This window comes from Lynx canadensis, chromosome D3 (genome assembly GCF_007474595.2).
Source record: "Lynx canadensis isolate LIC74 chromosome D3, mLynCan4.pri.v2, whole genome shotgun sequence".
NCBI lineage: Eukaryota > Metazoa > Chordata > Mammalia > Carnivora > Felidae > Lynx > Lynx canadensis.
Window position 1 is genome coordinate 37,548,538 of NC_044314.2, and position 21,079 is coordinate 37,569,616.

Below are 21,079 nucleotides of genomic sequence, written 5' to 3' on the forward strand. Positions count from 1 at the left end.
CTGTATACTTTCTTGTACACCTATCTTCTACACAAATGTTCTTAGCAACACATTCGTAGTAGCCAAAAAGTGAAAACAACCCAAATGCTCATCAACTGGTGACAGGACAAATGAACTGTGTTGTGTCCATACAACTGAATAACTGTGGCTGAGTGTGGGAAGGCAGAGTGAATACAAATGGACACCAGAGATCTTTTGGGGGTGATAGAAATGTTCTAAAGTTATAATGCTTGCATAACTCTGCAAACGTGCTGAAAATATAACTGAATTTTACACTTCAAACGGGTGTATTTTCTTGTTACAGGAAAGATGGAGTAAGTCACTCCCCCCTGTCTCTCCCAGTGAAGGGCACTGTAACTCCTGGATACAGTGCACAGAGCAGCTTCCTGAGGGGACTCTGAAATGTAAATGGTAGCAGCAGCAGGTCAACCAGGGAAGGAGACCAGAATTCGAAACTTCACCAAACCAGTGGGGAGTTTGCTACTTTTGTCCTCTGGCATTAGCCAGCCTGCACTCAAAGCCAGCTCCAAAACTGGAGTGCACAATGGGTGCACTAAGGAAGAGCCCCAAGAGAAGCTCTCTGTTTTGGTCTGAGGAACAAGAAAGGAGTGTCCGAAAGGTCTTGACTCCTGTTCTGTTTTGTTTTTTTTCCTTTCTCCCTCCTCTGCCATCCTAGCAAGTCTGAGTTTGAGCAGCACTACACCGGAGCAGCGAGTCTCCTGGGAGGTGGGATGTCCGTAGAGATCAAAATTACCTGCGCACCATTATTTAGTTTTTATTTTGATCCAAGGCCATGTACATAGCTTAAAGAATAAACAGCTTTGCAAAGTTTGTTTTAAAAAGTTGTTCTCTCAAAAAAAAAAAAGAAAAGAAAAAAAGAAAAAAAAAAAAAAAGCCGTTCTCTCACCTGTCTGCCATTTTCTCCTTTCCCATAAAACAAACCACACGCAATTCTTTCACTGCTTTCTCTTGGTATTTACCTCCATAATTCTAAATACTATATCTGAATTTTGATTTGATTTTCAGTTCTAGATATTACATATTGACTTACTATAGAATATAGGGCTTATTTCCTCCTATCCCCATCCTAACACATACACTTGCTACTCCTCAGTCTCCCAATATAGTTACGTTCGAAATTTGGTTCCCTGTTCTTTAATGTTCATATAAGGACTATACAAAATGCTATTTATAGCTGATTAATATATTGTGAATACTTTCCCTTTTCTGTACAACATTCCCTTCCACTTCACCCTGGATTATTTTTCCCCTTTCCTTAGTTTTCTATGTATTTGTCATTAATTCAAACACAGACTCTACAAATTATCTAAATAGTCTCTTAAGATGTTCAGAAGCATTAACTATAATATCACTGAAATCTTAAAACAAGCTCCCCTGGAATTTTCCAGGCTGGCTGCCTCTGTGCCTACACCACTGTCATCTGGGCTCTCCCCCTGCCACCTGTCTGTGGATTCTGTGAGCCCTCTGCACAATGCATCTCCTGGCTTTCATATCCTATGTCTTTCTCTTCCTTAGTTTACTGCTTTGTCTGTCAGAGAACACAGACTGAGAAAGGACGAGGGGAGACGGGCAGGTCTTTGAAACTATATCATCACTACCACAGTAGACTGATGATGCCTTTAATGGGAGTAAGTTATATACTGAGGTGGAGCTGGAGTTGATTGAAAATCTCTTGTTTTTGGGGCACCTGGGTGGCACAGTCGTTTAAGCGTCCGACTTCAGCCAGGTCACAATCTCGCGGTCCGTGAGTTCGAGCCCCACGTCAGGCTGATGGCTCAGAGCCTGGAGCCTGTTTCCGATTCTGTGTCTCCCTCTCTCTCTGCCCCTCCCCTGTTCATGCTCTGTCTCTCTCTGTCCCAAAAATAAAAAAAACGTTGAAAAAAAAAAATTGAAAATCCCTTGTTTTTAAACGAGTGAAAACACAAGTGGTTTCATTTAGGTCTCTATGTACAACAGTAATTAAACGATGGCCTACATAACAAGCACTCTTGTTAGAAGTGAAAGAAATACTGAATAAACTCTAATGCTTGAATTTCACTGTGTGGTCTGAGAGTTCGTTTGAGGGCCTGCCTGAGTGACTCAGCAGTGTTTTGGGAAATAGATTATTAAATTTACTTAGCACAGTGTTCATCTCAGCAAGACTGGGCTTACCAGAGAATCAATTCACACAAACACCTAACAATTCAGGAATGTAGAAGTCCCATGATAATTACTATTTATATTATTTTGCAACTGTTACAGTCCCATTATACTTATTTTAACCCTTTTAGGGCCTGAAAAATTATTAAGAGTTTTTATGCATTGCCCCACTTTATCCTTACAACCGTAAGACAGAGGCCTTCTCCCAATTTTACAGATGAGAAAACTGAGGCTTAGGGAAAGGGAGTAGTTTTACTCTAAATCAAGGTGCATATGCACATAATCCAATTCTCTTCTCTCTGTCCCTTTTGGCTATCGTTTTTAAAGTATTCTTCATCATCCACTAAATTCAGCCTGTCACTGCCATTTACCAATGACAAGTCAGTATTTCTTAAGATGGCTGGCCACCTGTCTGGCAGTGTTTGCCAATGTTCTATAATTTCTCTTCCGTGTACTCTCATTCAGACAAGTTCAATGAAGACCCAGCCATAAAAGTGATGGCAGGGCACAGTGATTAAGATGACATGTTTTATCAATGACAGATTTCACTTGGATCACTTATTAGCCATACTTTGCACAAATCATTTAATCTCCCTAAGTCCAAGTTTCCCTGCCTGTAAACTGGGCATGTTAGTATTTTGCTCAATTGCTCAAACATGACCATGTGTGTAGTGCCTGGTCCATACTAAACACTCACTAGATGGCATCATTATTACTTTTTTAAACACCTGAGACCAATTTTATAGGATGGAATTGCCACATTAGGTGACTTGGAATTTGCCTCAAACCTCCTGCCCTAAGATCACACACTACAAAAGTTATTCTTTGTTTTTAAGTCTTCTTGACTCTCGAACAATGCTATTCTTTCCCCCAGTTTCCTGCAGGAAACGTGTCCTTGGAGATTCTATAAGACAGTAACGGTTCCTGGCAGGCACAGGATGGTTTGTACACTGCCAGCTATACCACTGGTTAAGCCTATGACTTAGAACAAGCAGGGCTTCTTAGGGTTCAGAAAAGGGGGGTGGAAATGCTGCACTCTAGGGGCCATCCACACTGCTTACTCTTCCACCTCTGCAAACTGGCCTGAAGAAGATATGCTGGCCAGCTTGGTTCACTGTAGTGCACAGACAGCTAAGCATTAATTTCATGTTTCTCATTTCACATTCCATTGTAAACACACCTCAGAAGCCAGACGGAGATTCGTAAAAAGGATGGAGGAAGCATGCTCGCGGTCAGCTTTCATGAGACTCACACAGGAGGACCTAGAGCTCCCTCCCGGAACACAGGCCTTCTCCATATCCAGGTGCCACAAAGTATTCACAGCACTGCAAGTCCTCACGACAACCCCTGTTATTTTCTTACTGTATAGATGACGATCCTGAGGTATGGAAAGGTCACTGACTAGTCCAAAGCCACACAGTGAGTAAATGGCAGAGTGAGACCTGGACTTTGCCACTATCAGGATATTAATGAGAAATTTATTCAGGTATAATTCAAAAAAGCACAAAGGGAGAGAAAAGTAAGAGTACAATTTGAGAAGCTCTAGTCTATGCACATGAGTAATTCCAGAAGAAGGGGCTGAGGGAATGGTGACATGGCAATATTTGAGATTACAGCCAGAAATGTCCTGGAATTGAAGAATACGAACGCTTAGATCACAAGTATGCTATGAGCACCGAGCACGTAGATAAAGATAAATCCAAACAATGTAATTGTACAACAATGTAATTGACAATTACAATGTACCTGGGTCTTACTACTAAAGGAATAAAAATAAAATGTACAGCTTCCAAACAAAAGAGAGAAAAACATGAATACTTAAAAATTTTATCAACTGAAATGGTACCCATTAGCGAAACAGGAAAGGAGGAAAAAATGAAAAGGATGGTAAACAAGATTTATTAGTTGAACTTTATGAAACTCATTTTCATAGGTCAAAAATGGTTGAATATCAATGTCATATGGTTCAACCTAAAAGAAGCCCAAATATATCAAGTCACAATAAATGTAGATGCATCAAACTCACCTATTAAAAACTTATTAGGCCTGAAACCAATATTGTGCTGTATGTTAACTAACTGGAATTTAAATAAAATTTAAAAAAATTATTATAATGAATTAAAAATATAAATCCAGCCATTTAGTAGAGATACACCTAAAATAAAATCACACAGATAGCTGAAAGAAAAAGAAAAAATAGTAGTCATATTAGGAAAATGTTACACAGACTAAAAGTTGTACAGTGATATCAAAACCAGGGTAAAAAAATTAATAAAGATATAGTGAACACTGGATTTAAAAACAACAATATGCTATGCATTGCCATAAATTCAGCCAATGATGCAGCCTTGAAAAATAAAAGAATGAATTAGAGAAATTGTCAAATCCATAATCATAGTGGGAGGTTTTTTTTTTAAGACAATGTAATCAGAACCTAATAGAGCAGGCACTCTAAAACACAAAAAATCCAGAAGTAGCAACCAACCAAACAATATTATTTTCAACTACAGAAGAAACAATTTTAAAAAACTGAACACTTTCTAGATTACAAATGAGGCTTTAACACATTTGAAATAGATCATGTTCATATACAGACCATGTTCTCTGACCATGACAAAATTAATCTAGGAATCACTAATAAAAAAAAAGAGGAAATCAAAAGGCAAAAAGAAATGTACCTAGAAATGTTTTAATGTATTTCTAGGTAATCCCGAGTTAAGCAAAAATCAAACGGAAACTACAAACTACTTAGGAATAAATAAAAATGAAAATACTATAAATAAAACTAACAGGCTATACTGAAGTGATTCATAGATATAGAGTCTTTAATAATTATTAGAAAGCAACAATATTTTTAAGTAATAGTTTAAGCATTTAATTAAAGAAGCATTGGGGCACCTGGGTGGCTCAGTTGGTTAAGCGTCCGACTTCAGTTCAGGTCATGATCTTGCGGTCTGTGAGTTGGAGCCTCGCATCCGGCTCTGTGCTGACAGCTCAGAGCCTGGAGCCTGTTTCAGATTCTGTGTCTCCCTCTCTCTCTGACCCTCCCCCCATTCATGCTCTGTCTCTGTCTCAAAAATAAATAAAATAAAAAAAAAATTAATTAAACAAGCAAGGGAACAGATTGAACATGAAACACAGAAGAAGAGATAATTACACAGAAAACAATTTAGGGGCACCTGGGTGGCTCAGCCGGTTAAGCATCCGACTTCAGCTCAGGTCTTGATCTTGCAATCCGTGAGTTTGAGCCCCGAGTCAGGCTTTGTACTGACAGCTCGGAGCCCAGAGCCTGCTTCTGATCTCTCTGCCCCTCCCCCAGTCATACTCTGTCTTCTCACCTCAAAAATGAATAAATGTGAAAAAAAATTTTTTTAATAAAAAAATTTTTTTAAAAATCAGATAAACGAAAGAAAAACCTACTTCTTCTTTGGAAATTAAAAAACTGCACACCACTAGCAAGATTATCTAAAGAAAAAGGGGAAAAGTAACAAAAAATAATAGATATGAGAATAACTATATATTATATACCTAGTGAAAATGTTTTAAAACTATAAGATAATGCTGTGAACAAGTAAGAGAAAACACAGGGCTTCCGGTCACTGTGAATTACCCAAAGTTTAATTGCTATTGGGCTAACTAAAGCTCCTGACCTGTGTGAAAATTAATGAAGAGAAACCTCACTGAAACAGAGTCAGGAGGCCAGGCTGAGAAGCCAGTCCACCCAGCCTAGATTGTAAGAATGTCAATTACAGGCCCCAACAGAAGAATGGTCAATAAGAAAGGATCACCAACTACAGGTCTCGACAGGAAAAGACATACACTGCATCTTCTACAAGAAATTGATTCCCTAGCTGCACCTCAGCAAATGAGAAACCATCATCACCCCCAACTCCTGCTTTTCTCTAATTAGCTTTCATTCAAAACAACTCCTCCCAATTTCCTCTCCCACCTCCATAAAAGAAGGTCTTCTCCTCTGATCATTGCATTTGCCTATGGTTTTGCCGTAGCCTGTCCTGAACTGCAATTCTCTGCTACTACCAAATAAACCCATTTTGCAGGTAAACTAACTGGCTGTTCTTTTTTTCCAAGTTAATATCTGCAAACCTTTCCATGGTGCTCTGGGGAATTGATGGTGTTGTCACCAGTAAAATCCGCTATAATCACAATCCTAAATTCACAGTTTTCTGAATACTCCCTTCATTTTCTAGCACTGATTAAAATATCACCAAGAACACTGCTTCCAGAGTTGTCTTTCTTTTTTTTTTTTTTTTTAACGTTTATTCATTTTTGAGAGACAGAGAGAGACAGAGCACGAGCGGGGGAGGGGCAGAGAGAGAGGGAGACACAGAATCCGAAGCAGGCTCCAGGCTCTGAGCTGTCAGCACAGAGCCCAACGCAGGGCTCGAACTCACGGACCGTAGGATCATGACCTGAGCTGAAGTCGGACGTCCAACTGACTGAGCCACCCAGGCGCCCCCAGAGTTGTGTTTCAAGATGAGGCTGCATCTCTTCTCTATCTCACATACCACTGAGTCTGGAGGTGGGGGAAGATATCTTCCTTGTTCCTTACTGCTGATTCAAGACTACTGCTTTTCTCTCTTCCCTAAGAAGCCTCAAGTCCTTTAAAAAAAGGTGCTGTCAGGGGCGCCTGGGTGGCTCAGTTGGTTGACGTCCGACTTCGGCTCGGGTCATGATCTCACGGTCCGTGAGTTCGAGCCCCGTGTCGGGCTCTGTGCTGACAGCTCAGAACCTGGAGCCTGCTTCAGATTCTGTGTCTCCCTCTCTCTCTGACCCTCCCCCGTTCATGCTCTGTCTCTGTCTCAAAAATAAATAAACATTAAAAAAAATAATAAAAAATAAAAAAGGTGCTGTCAGAAGTTGCCACCCCATCCTTGTTACTGCCATCTATCACCTTCCCTATCAGTTCCATTGCTAAGTCTTGTCAACACGTTTTTGGTCATCTTAGCATCTATGTAGTCAATTTTTCAACACCCTGGCTTCTCAGATCTTTACTCTGCTCTCTTCCAGTGAAACTGTCCTCCAGGACATATCACCCATGTACTTTTTTCATGCTATCCCCCTAGATCCTCCATTAATGATCACCTCCATTTGAAGCACTACAATCTCTGGTCACCATTTCCCACCCTGTCCCCAATCCTAACTCTTCCAACTCAGTTACTCCAATAATCCCAGATCTTTAGCTTCCTTCACAGGGAGGCGGGGGGAGTCTCCACTCCAGACCCTCCCACTTTTTTTTTTTTCTAAGTTTATTTATTTTGAGAGAGAGAGAGAGAGAGAGAGAGAGAGCGAGCATGAGCAGGGGAGGGGTAGAGAGAGGGGGGTAGAGAGAATCCCAAGCAGGCTCTGCATTGTCAGCACAGAGCCCAGCTCAGGGCTCAATCCCATGAAACGTGAGATCATGACCCAAGCTGAAATCAAGAGTGGGACCCTTAACTGACTGAGCCAGCCAGGTGTCCCAGACCCTCTTTTTACTTTCTGTTCTCCTGTTCATGTTTTCCAGTTCCTCTACTCTGCTTAGATCCCAGACCCTTTATTATTATCACCACCTTGTATCTCCCTATTCTTTTATCTCACTTGCTGGAATATCCCAATCATAGCTAAATCCAACTTTCTGCTGGTTTTGCATCTTACTTGAGCTGCTGAATATGGCTAAAGAAAACTTATTAAGCATGGTAAATGACCTCATTTTCAATTTATAACCACAAACCTCAAGCAGGCGCTCTGCATTGTGCAGGATTCTTCCTTCCATTTCCTAGTCACCTCCTTCAACCTGTTTCACATGTCCACAGATACCCAATCTCCTCCATACCTCCTCCTACTCACAGGTGGCAATTTCACCGAAAACCCAGAAGTTGTCAGGGGAGAATTTCCATACTCCCACGAACACACCATCCTGTAGGCATGTGTGATCATGCACATTGTGCCTTTTCCCCACTACACAAGGCCTGAACTATCCCTGTTGCTGTCTGAAGCCAAGTACAATCTCCTCACTCCCTCGAGTTAGATGTTCTTGCTATAATACTGCCCTCTCAAATTTTCCCTCAATGGGATCATTCCCATCAAAACACACAAACACGGGGTGCCTGGGTGGCGCAGTCGGTTAAGCGTCCGACTTCAGCCAGGTCACGATCTCGCGGTCCGTGAGTTCGAGCCCCGCGTCGGGCTCTGGGCTGATGGCTCAGAGCCTGGAGCCTGTTTCCGATTCTGTGTCTCCCTCTCTCTCTGCCCCTCCCCCGTTCATGCTCTGTCTCTCTCTGTCCCAAAAATAAATAAACGTTGAAAAAAAATTAAAAAAAAAAAACACACAAACATACTGTACTATACATTACGTCTTAAAAAGACAGAGAAAATGCCTCCCCATCACACCATCTCCCCAGGCAACACCTCCACTTCTCTCCCTTCTCCAATGACAACTCAAAGTCACTGCTACGCTTGCCGCCTCCCCTGCTCCCCACCCCACTTTGTTTCCCCTACTCTTCTTTTCAAGTTGATTTTATGTGAAGTGTAACAGAGGACACAAAACATAAATTTAGGGCTGAATGAGTTGTCACACAGCAACCACCCATGCAACCATGACAGGGCAGAGTGAGAACATGGCCAGGACGTCACAAGGTCCTCTTGTTCCCATTACCTTTTCTTTCCTCCCCAAAGGTGATCAATAACTGCCCTAACACTTAACATCATCATTTCGTCTTGCCTATTTTTGACCTTCCTAGCGACAGCATAATTCCATATATATTGCTGTGTGACTCTAAGGGTGAGATTCATCCATGTTGTGGCTTTTGTTCATTTCCTGCTGTAGAGTACTCCATTGTACGAATCTACCACATTCCACTGCTGATATGCACTTAGATTATTTTCAGTTTGGAGCCAATATAAAAATACTACCATTAACCATTTTGTCCTTGGGGTGCCCGGGTGGTTCAGTTGGTTGAGTGTCCGACTTCAGCTCAAGTCATGATCTTGTACTTCATGAGTTCAAGCCCCACATCAGGCTTGCTGCTGTCAGTACAGAGCCCGCTTCAGATCCTCTGTCCCCCTTTCTCTGCCCCTTCCCTGCTTGCATTGTCTCAAAAATAAATAAAACGTTAAAAAAACAAATACAATTTTGTCGTTGTCTTTTGATGAATATGTGCACACATTTGCTATATCCAGGTGGGGATCTGCTTGGGTCATTAAGTATGTTAATATTCATGTTAGTAGATACTGACATGGCTTTCAATGTGGGTATAACAATTTATACTGCCACCATAGTGTATGAGAGTATGAAATGGTATTTATTTCATTAGTCTTGTGTCTTCCTGGTTACTAACGAAGTTGAGCATCTTGTGATATATTGATTGGTAGTTTGGATTATCTCTTCAAGTCTCTCACCCACTTTTCTACTGGATTGTCTGTCTTCTTTTACTGATACATAGGAGTTACTCATATATTCTGGATCTGAGCATTTTGCTGGATCTTCTGTAACTTGTCTTTTCAATGTATTTTTCTTTTCACTTTTTTTTTTTTTTAAATGAACAGGAAGTCTTTAATGCAGTCCCATTTATCAAACTTTTCCTACATTTTTGGGTGTTTTTTTGCCTTGTTTAAGAAACCTTCCCCTCTTTCAAGCCCATAATAATATTCTATGTGATCTACTTCATTGCTTTGCCTTCACATTTGTATCTGAAAAACACATGAAAATGATTTTCTGTATGGTGTGAGAAAGAGTGAGTTTCAGTTTTGTCCTTAAATCCCAGCACTTCTTACTTTTTTCTTTAGAAGATCATTCTTCTACTACTATGCAGTACCATTTTTGCCCTAAACCAAGTGTTCACGTAGTATGGGACTGGTTTTAAACTCCATTTTGTTTCACCAATCTGTCTATCCTTCCAAAAATACCACACTACCTTAATTACTATACTTTTCTGAGTAATTTTGATAACTGTTACCGCAAACCCCCCAACTTTATTTTTCTACAAAAACGTCTGGCTCTTCTGGGTCTTTGCACTTCCAGTTACATTTGAGAACCAATTTGTCAAATCACACACACACACACACGTGATGACTAGAAATGCACTGAATCTGTAAATCAATTTGCAGAAAGTCAATATTTTTATAACATTGAACTGTCCATCCACAGACACAGGCATTTCTCCATTATTTGGGTTTTTAATTTCTCTCAATAACATTTTAGAATTTTCTTTGAAGAGAGTTTCTGATATCTGATATTTTCTGACTGCACTGTAAGTGGTATTTTTAAAAAATTTATTGCCTTTTGTTAGAAAAGTGACCTAGAAATACAACTGATTTTCTTTATAAGCATCAACCTTAAAACAATCAACATAGCTAAACACTTATTGATTCTAATCCTTTGACTGTAATTTTTATGAATTTTCATTATATATTACCATGTCAATTTCAAATAGTAGGTTTTAATTTTTCTTTTCTAGTACTTATAACTATTATTTCTTTTGCTTACCCACCTTATTTTGGCTAAAACCTCCTGTGTAACATTGAACAGAAGTAATAATACACACCTATGTCATGTTCCCGGTCTCAAATTGAACACTTTCACTATTGAGAGGCTTTGTTTCATTTTGGTTTCAGTAGATACGTTTTATCAGATTAAGAAGGTTCCCTTTCATTCCTAGTTTGCTAGAATTTATGTCAGAACCAGTGACACATTTTGATCAAATCCTTTTTCTAGATTTCCTGAAATAACATGACTTCTTTCCTTTATTCCTGTTAATGTTGTGACTTTAAATGATTTTCAAATATTAAATCAACCTTGCATGCTGGCATAAGCCAATTTGGTTTTAATGTATTAATTTTACATATTGCCGGATTTAACTGATTAACATTTTATTTAGAATCCTATATCTATGTTTATCTATATCAATGAGACTGGCCTATAATATTCCTTTCTTATCAAGCCCTTGTCAGATTTTCATATCAAGATTATGCTGATTTTGGGATACCTGGGGGATTATACTATCTACTTACAATTTTTTAAATGTCTGCAGGATGTGTGGTAATTGTCCTCTTTTCCATTCATGATAGTTGTTATTTAGGAATGGGTTTTTTGAGGGGTGCCTGGATGGCTCAGTTGGTTAAGCGTCTGACTCGATTTTGGCTCAGGTCATGATCTCGTGGTTTGTGAGATCGAGCCCCCTGTTGGGCTCTGCACTCACAGTACAGATCTTGCTTGGGATTCCCTCTTTCTGTCCTTCCTCTGCTCACGCATGATCTCTTTCTCTCAAAATAAATAAATATTTTAAATTAAAAAAAAGGGTTTTTTGATTTTTGATCTTTTGAAATAACTAACATTTGGCTTTGTTGACTCCATACTCTATGTTTACATTCTGCTGTATTAAGCTCTGCTCTTTGAAATATATTATCTTTTGAGGTCAGCATCTATGGTAATGTTACCTTTTTCATACCTTATACGGATTATTTGTCCCTCTTCTTATTTTCTTGACTGGTCAATTTTATTAGCATTTTCAAAGAACCAACTTCTGGATTTGTTGTTCCTCTATTGTAAATTTGCTTATTAACTTTAGATTCTATTCCTCCATTTTTTTTTAAGTTAATTTGCTGTCCTTTTTCTAATTTCTTATGATAGTTCATTTATATTCTATCTTTTTGAAAACATTAACTGCATTTAAATGTATCTATTTTTACCTGGACATGGAATTAGCTGCACCTCACAAGTTCTGATACTCCGTATTTACACTGTCAACTAGGATAAAATATTTTCTTCTTAATGCAGTTAAGCTTTTTGCCTTGAAGTCTCCTCTATTTACCTGACAGTAATATAGATCAGGTATGTTTTGTTCTATTCTTTACCCTACATGTTCCTATATCCTTTTTTTTTTTAATGTCTGCCTCTTACAATAATATATATAGTCGTCATTTTTCTTAATCTAAAATCCTTTAAAATCTTCACTACATTTAATTATACATTTGCGTTTAAACCCATGATCTTACATAAATAGAAATAGTTGCCCTTTTCTCTCCTTTCTTTCCCTCTTTTGAATTTTTTTTTTTTTAAGTGGGCTCTATGCCCACCATGGGGCTTGAACTCATGACCATGAGATCAAGAGTCACATGCTCTACCAGCTGAGCCAGCCAGGTGCCCCTGAATTTAAATTTTTTAAATTTCTACTTCCTCCATTCTACTAACATTTACCTTCTTCTGGTGGTAACCTTAAAAATTGCAATACACAACCTTGATTTATTTATTAAAGTCTAATATTAACTGGCATTTTTACCCATGACTTGACAACACACATACACACACACACCCAAAAAACCATTATATGTTGACATTAATTCATCTACAAATTTACCACTTCCACTGCTCTTCCTTCATTTCTATACCTGATCACTCCAGTGGGATTTTTTTTCTTTTTTTTTTTTTTTGCTTAGAGAACACTCTTTACTATATTTTAGTGTAGGTATTGAATTATCTCAGTTTTGTTTATCTTACAGGTTTTTATTTTTGAAAGATACTTGGTATCTTGGCTGGATATAGAATTTTAGGCTTAAAGTTATCTCTCAGACTATAATTTTTTTTTTTCAACGTTTATTTATTTTTGGGACAGAGAGATACAGAGCATGAACAGGGGAGGGGCAGAGAGAGAGGGAGACACAGAATCGGAAACAGGCTCCAGGCTCTGAGCCATCAGCCCAGAGCCTGACGCGGGGCTCGAACTCACGGACCGCGAGATCGTGACCTGGCTGAAGTCGGACGCTTAACCGACTGCGCCACCCAGGCGCCCCTATCTCTCAGACTATAAAAGGCACCATGTTACCATCTTTTGGCTTATTTTTTCTCTTGAAAAGTCAGCAGAGAGGTCAGCTGTCAGACTCAACTGTTGTATCTTTTTTTTTTTTTTTTAACATTTATTTATTTTTGAGACAGAGAGACACAGAGCATGAACGGGGGAGGGTCAGAGAGAGAGGGAGACACAGAATCCGAAACAGGCTTCAGGCTCTGAGCGGTCAGCACAGAGCCCGACGCGGGGCTTGAACCCACAGACCATGAGATCATGACCTGAGCCGAAGTCGGCCGCCCAACTGACTGAGCCACCCAGGTGCCCCAACTGTTGTATCTTTGAAGGTAATCTTCACTGTCCCCTCCGCCCCTTTGCTTGTTTTTACAATTCTTTTCTCTAGCTCTGGCTTGCAATATTATGATGTGGCCAGCATCCTGCTGAAAATTCATCAAAATTATTGATACTGTGCCTTACCGTTTTAGCATCAGTTTTAGAAAATTCTTAGCCATTGTACTTTCGAATACTGCTACTGCTTTATTCTCTTTCTTACTTTGACTACAATTTGTTGACAATTCTACACTTCTCATTCTATCTCTGTTTTCTATCTTCCATGCTTCACTCTGGATATTTACTTCTGATCTATAATTCAGTCACTAATTTTCTCTTTAGCTAGATCTCATCTGCTATTAAACCCATCCATTATGTTTTTACTTTTTATTATTGTACTTTCCCAATTCTAAAATTTCCACTTGGTTATTTTCTAATAGATTCTAGTTCCCTGCTGAAATTCTCAATCTTTTTAAAAAATCTCCTTGAACACATTAATATTATGTACAATCATTTTAAAGTCTGTGCCTGTTAACTCCCTTACCTGGGTCTATTTCCACTGTCTATTGTTAGTTTTTTGTTTTTTGTTTTTTTTTTCATGTTGCCTTATTTCCTCAGGTGTCTAGTGAAGCCAGGCACGGTACATGAAATACCATTTAAAAATTTACTGGCCTGGGGCACCTGGGTGGCTTAATTGGCTGACTTTGGCTCAGGTCATGACGTCATGGTTCGTGGGTTCGAGCCCCACATCTGGCTCTGTCCTGACAGTACAGAGCCTGCTAGGGATTCTCTCTCTCTCCCTCCACCCCTCCCCCACTTGCATACTCTCTTCCTCTCTCAAACATAAATAAATAAACTTAAAAAAATAAAAATAAAAATTCACTGGCCTAATAGCTTTCTATGGAGAGGATTTACATTTGAATCTAGGGGGAGCCAGAGGCACCAGTAAATCTTAATCATCTTAATTCAGTTTCCTGGGTTAAGATGGTTTAAACTTGGGCTTCAGTCACTGCCAGGGTTGATCTACTTGAATTTCATCACTATTTCTAGGAACCTAAAACTAAAGCATGCAGGAAGGGCTATCTGACTCTCTCCTTACCACACACACACATTAGGCTCTGGACTATAGGTTTTATGTCCCAGCACCAAAAGGCTATCAAAAGCACTATTTAGTTTCTCAGTATACACTTTCTGGAGTCAGTAGAGGGCCCCCTGGTAAAAGTTCCAGGCTTGTTTCTGAGTTTTTATCTTCTCCCATATTTTGGCTCCGTAACTCTTTTTTTTTTTTTTTTTTAATAATATTTGTTTATTTTTGAGAGAGAGAGAGCCAAAGTGCAAGAAGGGAGGGGCAGAAAGAAAGGGAGACACGGAATCTGAAGCAGGCTCCAGGCTCTGAGCTGTCAGCACAGAGCCTGAAACAGGGCTCAAACTCACGAACTGTGAGATCATGACCTGAGCTGAATGAAGTCAGACACTTAACCAACTGAGCCACCGAGGCATCCCTTGGCTCCATAATTCTTCACTGCCTTCTAAGCTCTGCCATCTAACATCCGGATGCTTTCAAGCAAACGACTTACATATAAAAAAATATATATATTTTTTCCTAACTTTCTCATTGTCCTCAACTGAAGAGGTGATTCAAAACACTGAGGCTGCCATTACAGAAACTGGAAGTTCTTCCTCATTCTTTTAAATGAGGGTCTCATTCCTATTACTCCACAGAAACAATGTTATCTAAGTTCCAACAGTCTCCACACCCTGAAATCCACTGGGCCATTTACAGCCCTCCTCCTCCTCACATCTCAGCAGCATTTACCACAGTTGACCACTTACTCCTTCAAACATTTGCTTGACTTCCATATGCTTTCCCCCCTCGTACCTCATGTTTTCGTACCTCATGTTTTCGTACCCTTTGGCTAGATCTTCCTCTTCTCACTCTTCAAAAGCTAAAACAGCAGTCACTTAACCTCGCCTCCTTTTCATCTCATCCACTCTGATTGCTATCTCAACCAATCCCATATTTCTATTTTCCCCCTCTATCTTGGCAAGTATCTCTGCAATTCAGACAGCTGCTCAGACCCAAATTCTTACTCCTCCTTTTCTCTTTTACTCCATACCCAACCCACCAGCATTCTGATAGGTTCTATCTTAAAGATGCAATCAGAATTTTAAAACTTCTCCACCTGTGCTAGCCCAGTCCATGCCACTATTATCCTGTGCATGAGTATGTGCAGAAAGGAAGTCTCTCATTCTCTATAGCTGGAAAATGTAAACTGGTGAAAACAGTGAGGGAGCAATATTTTTAAAAAATCGACTGAAATAAAAGAGCACATGCCTCTCAGCACAATAATTTCACTTCAACTGTCAAACACTTCTGACCATAACCCACAGTAACAAATACATTTTATGTTAATCTAGTGCACACATCCTGAAACAATGATTAATGAAAAATGTTACTACATGAAAACACACTCCGATGTCTTCTATTTCAGTAACTAAAATGCTAACAGGTATTCACGACTGATTTCACAATCCATTAGTAAGTAAAGGGTCATGAATTATAATTTGAAAAGCACTATTCTACAGAAAACTGTTACATCTACAGAAAGGAATACATGTAAAAGGATGTTTACAGAGACATAACTGCAAAATATGTACACATAAAGTAAAACAATAATAGATAAATTATGGCATATTCATACAATGGACTTCTACAAAGAAGTTAAAATAAATCCAGAATTACATGTACTGACATGAATAAATCTAAAAATCAATGCTTGAACGAAAACAATTTTTAAAAAGTTGCAGAAGGATATGTGCATATCCATATGCTATACTATCATTTGTTAAGTTAAAAATATGTAAGTACACTATATATTATTTATATATATAGACATATAAAAGTACTTTTAAAACATGAACAGTAAGGATAAATGGAAAAATCAGAATGACTGTTAGAGAGAAGTGGCCTGGAACTGAGGAGGAGGATACAAAGAGATTCAACTATAGCCATAAAGTTTTATTGATAAAAGCAAAATATAAAGAAAATATGGCAGCTGAAGCTTCAATAAAGCTGGTGGTTGATACAAAGGTTTGTTACCTCCTATAGCTTTCTGGATGTTTAGATGATTTTATTTTTGAGAAATAATTAAAGGAAACAGAAGGTTAGTTTTTCACAAAAATAAAATTTCTGAGATCCCTAGTAAAAGATGGCAAATACAAAATAAAAAATACATATAAAAAGTTTCAAGACAAATATTTTGAAGCATGTTTTTAAACTATAATTTATCACGTCTCTCTGAGGCAAAAGATAAAAAACATCAGGGAATTTGCTAAATTTCTATAACAGAAAAATTTACATTTCACGAAGCAGGTAGAAACCAAATTAGAAGACAAGTACAAAAAAGTAGTATTTATGCTAGAATATTCACAACAAAATTTTATGTAAGTGAAACAAAATATCTATCAGCCTTAGAAATACCAATTATTTGGGGCACCTGGGTGGCTCAGTCGGTTAAGCAACCAACTTCAGCTCAGGTCATGATCTCAAGTTTATGAGTTTGAGCCCCATGTTGGGCTCTGTGCTGACAGCTCAGAGCCTGGAGCCTGCTTTGGATCCTGTGTCCCCCTCGTTCTCTGCCCCTCCCCCTCTTGCACTCTGTCTCTCTCAAAAATAAAGAAAGAAAAGAAAAAAATGCCAATTATTAACAAAATTTTTTTAAATGTTGATTTATTTTTGAGAGAGAGAGATGAGATAGAGCATGATCAGGGGAGGGGCAGAGAGAGAGGGAGACACAGAATCTGAAGCAGGCTCCAGGCCCTGAGCTGTCGGCACAGAGCCCGACATGGGGCTCGAACCCACAAACTGTGAGATCATGACCTGAGCCGAAGTCAGACGCTTAACCGACTGAGCCACCCAGGCACCCCAGAAATGCCAATTATTTATAAAGCACCTGGAAAATACAAAATCTTAAAAAATTATAAGCAAAGCAACCTCCACAAATTCATCCCGTTATCTAGAGGAGCTTATCTGATGTAAGAAAATCAACAGAATTCTACCAAATACATTACTTTAATCAGTTTCCATAATTTCACCTAGCATTAGAAGGAATGGTTAAGAAAATGAAAAAAAGTAGCTTTCAGCAATTAGGAAAAGAGAAAAGAGAAGTAAGAGCCAGATGACCTGGATTCAAAGCCAAATCAATTATCCTGGCCCCGGCAATTTTTCTGAAGACCTTTAACAGCAGCCCGCCTCATGGAACTGATTATTTTTTAAACCAAAGTTAAATTTACTTTAAAAACTAGAAAGGCTGAAGCACCTGGGTGGCTCAGTCGGTTAAGCATCCAACTCTTGATTTCAGCTCAGGTCATAATCTCACGGTTCGTGGGTGTGAGCCCCACACTCAGGCTCAGCACAGAGCCTGCTTCGGATTCTGTCTCCCTCGCTCTCTGCCCCTCCCCTGCTCATTCTCTCTCTCTCTCTCTCAAAATAAATAAACTGAAAAAAATTAAAAACTAGAAAGATTAAAATGCTATTGTTATACTAAATATCTCACAAATTCTTACATGTATAAAAATGGTAAAGTGCAGGATTTTGTGCCTACATTTTTAAAATGCCAGATAACAATGGCAAAGACTTAGTAATAAAAAATTTAACAAATAAATTCAAGAGAATAGCTCAAAGATAGTCTAGGATTTTTCCCTGGAAGGAGAAAAAAGACCAGATGAAAATATAAGAGACTAAAAGAATCAATTCGAGTAGCCCAGAGCCTGGCTAATGGGAGTTCCAAAAGAAAAAAACAGACAGATGGGACACAGAACGCACCTGTCCAATGGAGATGCACATGACTGACCAGAGTGCACACCTTTCCTACCACAAGCACACAATTTAGTTGACTTGAAGGATACTGGTACAAAATGCCTTTAAGCTACTAATCCACAGCGAAGAGAGGGAACAGAGGAAGAGCCAACGACACCACAGTGACACAGTCCAGAAAATGCAGGCTGAGGAAAGATACAAGATATTCAGCCTGGTCTTCCAACAACAAAACTCTAAGGAGAAAAAAGATGGAGAGGAAACTTACAGAGACTAAGAAAGACTTAATTAAGAGACCTGTTCGCCAGTTGCAATGTATGGACCTTATTGGGATCCTGATACAAATACTACAAAAAAAATAAAAGTATGGTGTAACTAGGGAAATCTGAACACTACCTAGGTATTTCATGTTATTAAGGAGTCACTGTTAATTATTTTTTCAGGTATAAAAATGGTATCATGACCTTCCTACCTTCCTTCCTTTCTCTGTAAGTCCTTATCTTTCAGAGATACATAATGAAATATTTACAAATGATATGCCTTTGCCTGGAATAGGAGAATCTGCTTCTAAGAGCACTCAGCTGGTTATCCACAAAAGGCCACAAACCAAATGGGCTTTACCACAGGGGTGCTCATGTCAAGTCAACTGGCTAATCTCAGAGCTAATAATCCAAGTGAGAATAAAAAACCAAACTGGAAACCACAATGCATTTTATAACCTAATCCTGAAAGCGACACTCCATCACTGTACTGTGTTCTACTGGTCATACAGACCAATGCTAGTGCAGTGCAGGAAGAAAATACATAGAGGTGTAAATACCAGAAGACAGAGACTGTTGGGGGGACATATAAAAGGGCATTAAGAGACGAGACTATTAGGGATTATTGAAGCAAGGTGATGAACACATGAGGATTCATTATACTACTGTCTCCTTCTGTATACATTTGAAACTTCCCACAATAAAAGTTAAACAAACAACAACTTTAAAGGACACTTGCACAGAGATGGAGCAAGAAGGTGTAAAAAGGCTATTCAGTTGCAGTAGTGACCTTGTGCCGGCTTCCCAAGTGGCCCACTCCCACGGGGCCCAAATGTCTGGCAGGAAGGACTATGTATTAGCAGCTTGTGCAAAGTAAGACTTTCGAATCTGAGCAGTCTTCAACAAGCCCAAAATTCAGTGCACAAGCATGTGTATCACACCGTTTAAACACTGTTCAAAACGTAAATGCTTAACAAAATGTGTTAAGAGTGGTAATGTACATAGGGGAATTAATACAATTACAAAAATAACTCTGCCAAAACAAAAATAATTGAGTCTTTTTTAACACAGACATCATTCAAATTTTAACTGCAGGCTTCCCTGAAGAGTCTGGCTTTCTTTAGTAAGAAAATTGTTCTTAAATTGTTCAGGAGAGTAAAGAGCTTGTGAAAACCTAAGATTTACAATGAATCTGCTGGATGAACATATAGATACTCTCAATCCCCCCCACCCCGGTTTAATTTTTATATGCACAATATTAACTGCATCCCAAACTCTCCATCAATTGTCAGATTTAAATCTCTTCTAGAGACATTGAGCAGTACCATCCCATCTTCTTGAAGTCTCTCCAGGGCCTGAGTATCCTGGCCTCCTTCCATCTGGGTGGGCCGCCTCTTGGCCTACACAACTCTCATCCAGGGCTCTCCCTTCACCATCCTCAAGGGATTCTCACCACATTAATTTTATGTCACATCTCCTGTCTTCTATATCCTGTGTCCATCTTTTCCCTGGTTTGAGTCCTCACTTGGTGAAGCATAATCTCCAGTAACTTCCCAAGAAAGGATGTGTGGCAGCTCAGTGTTATGAGACCTTTTTGGATTTCCAAAAATGTCCCTTTTTAACCTGTGTGTTTGACTGCAAGTTTGGACAGATATAGATTCTAAGTTGGAAATTATTTTCCTCTAGAATGTTGCTCCTTTGTTTCTAGGGTTGCTGCTGAGCTGCTATTGAGTTCTGCCTTTTTCTTTCTTTCTTTTTAAACTCCCAAAAACTCTTTTTGGCTCTCCTAGTGTATCTTTTGAATAGTATCCTACTCTTGTTTTAAGGTTGTAATATTTTATTTCTTTGGGATTATTTTGTTTAAGTTTTCTTCTACCTGAATAGTTTTTGCTTCTCCCAAATTGCTTACTTCTCTTTTTGGGGACTATACTTTCCATGTTTGAGGGTTTCTTGTGATCGTCTAATATTCCTTGGTTACCTATTTGTTATAAAAATAGGGAACCAAAAAGGTGATTATTAGCTCTGAATGATGCTTAATATCAGTTTTCCTCCACCTCTCTGTGTTTAGTCCTATTGTGTTACGAATGATCCTCCAATCTCTTGCCTGGAGAAGGAGAGGGAAGGCCTGGCTGTTGGCATCAATGGGAGCCACAGAGGGCAAGGTGGTAGGGTCTCAGGAGCTACATGTATCTGCCCACTTGTTCCGTGTGTTTTCTGCATAGTTCCTTTGCTCTTCACTGGGCCTGTTGTCCCCTAGCCCAGATATCTTGTGTACCTTTCACACGCAGCAACTGGGCCTCTTATATTGGGGGTGGGAATGCAAAGTGGCACAATCGTCCTGGAAAAATGTTTGGCAGCGCATACTAATGCTAGATATATGATAACCTACTCCTTTCCCCTAGACATACCAAACAGAAACAAGAGTCTAAGTCCTCCAAAAGACACGCATAAGAATGTCACAACTGCTTTGTTCGTAATAGTCAAAGGGCGGAAACAACCCAAATGTCTATCAATGTGTAAATAAATTATGGTATATTCATTTAACACACATATCTTGATTTGGATAATGATGAGACAGGTGTATATGTATATGTAAAAATTCACTAATATGTACACCTATGACTACATACATTACTGTTTTAAGTTACAACTTAAAAGAATCTTTTTTAAAAGCTGATTATAGGAACATTTTGATAAGTTTAAAATACACTTCTAATCTAAAGCTTAAAATATAT

General features: G+C 39.0%; 1 protein-coding gene across 1 annotated transcript in view; it reads right to left on the reverse strand.

Moving 5' to 3' along the window:
* Positions 1-21,079, reverse strand: part of GALNT1 (polypeptide N-acetylgalactosaminyltransferase 1) — a 78,541-nt gene that overhangs the window by 32,956 nt on the left and 24,506 nt on the right.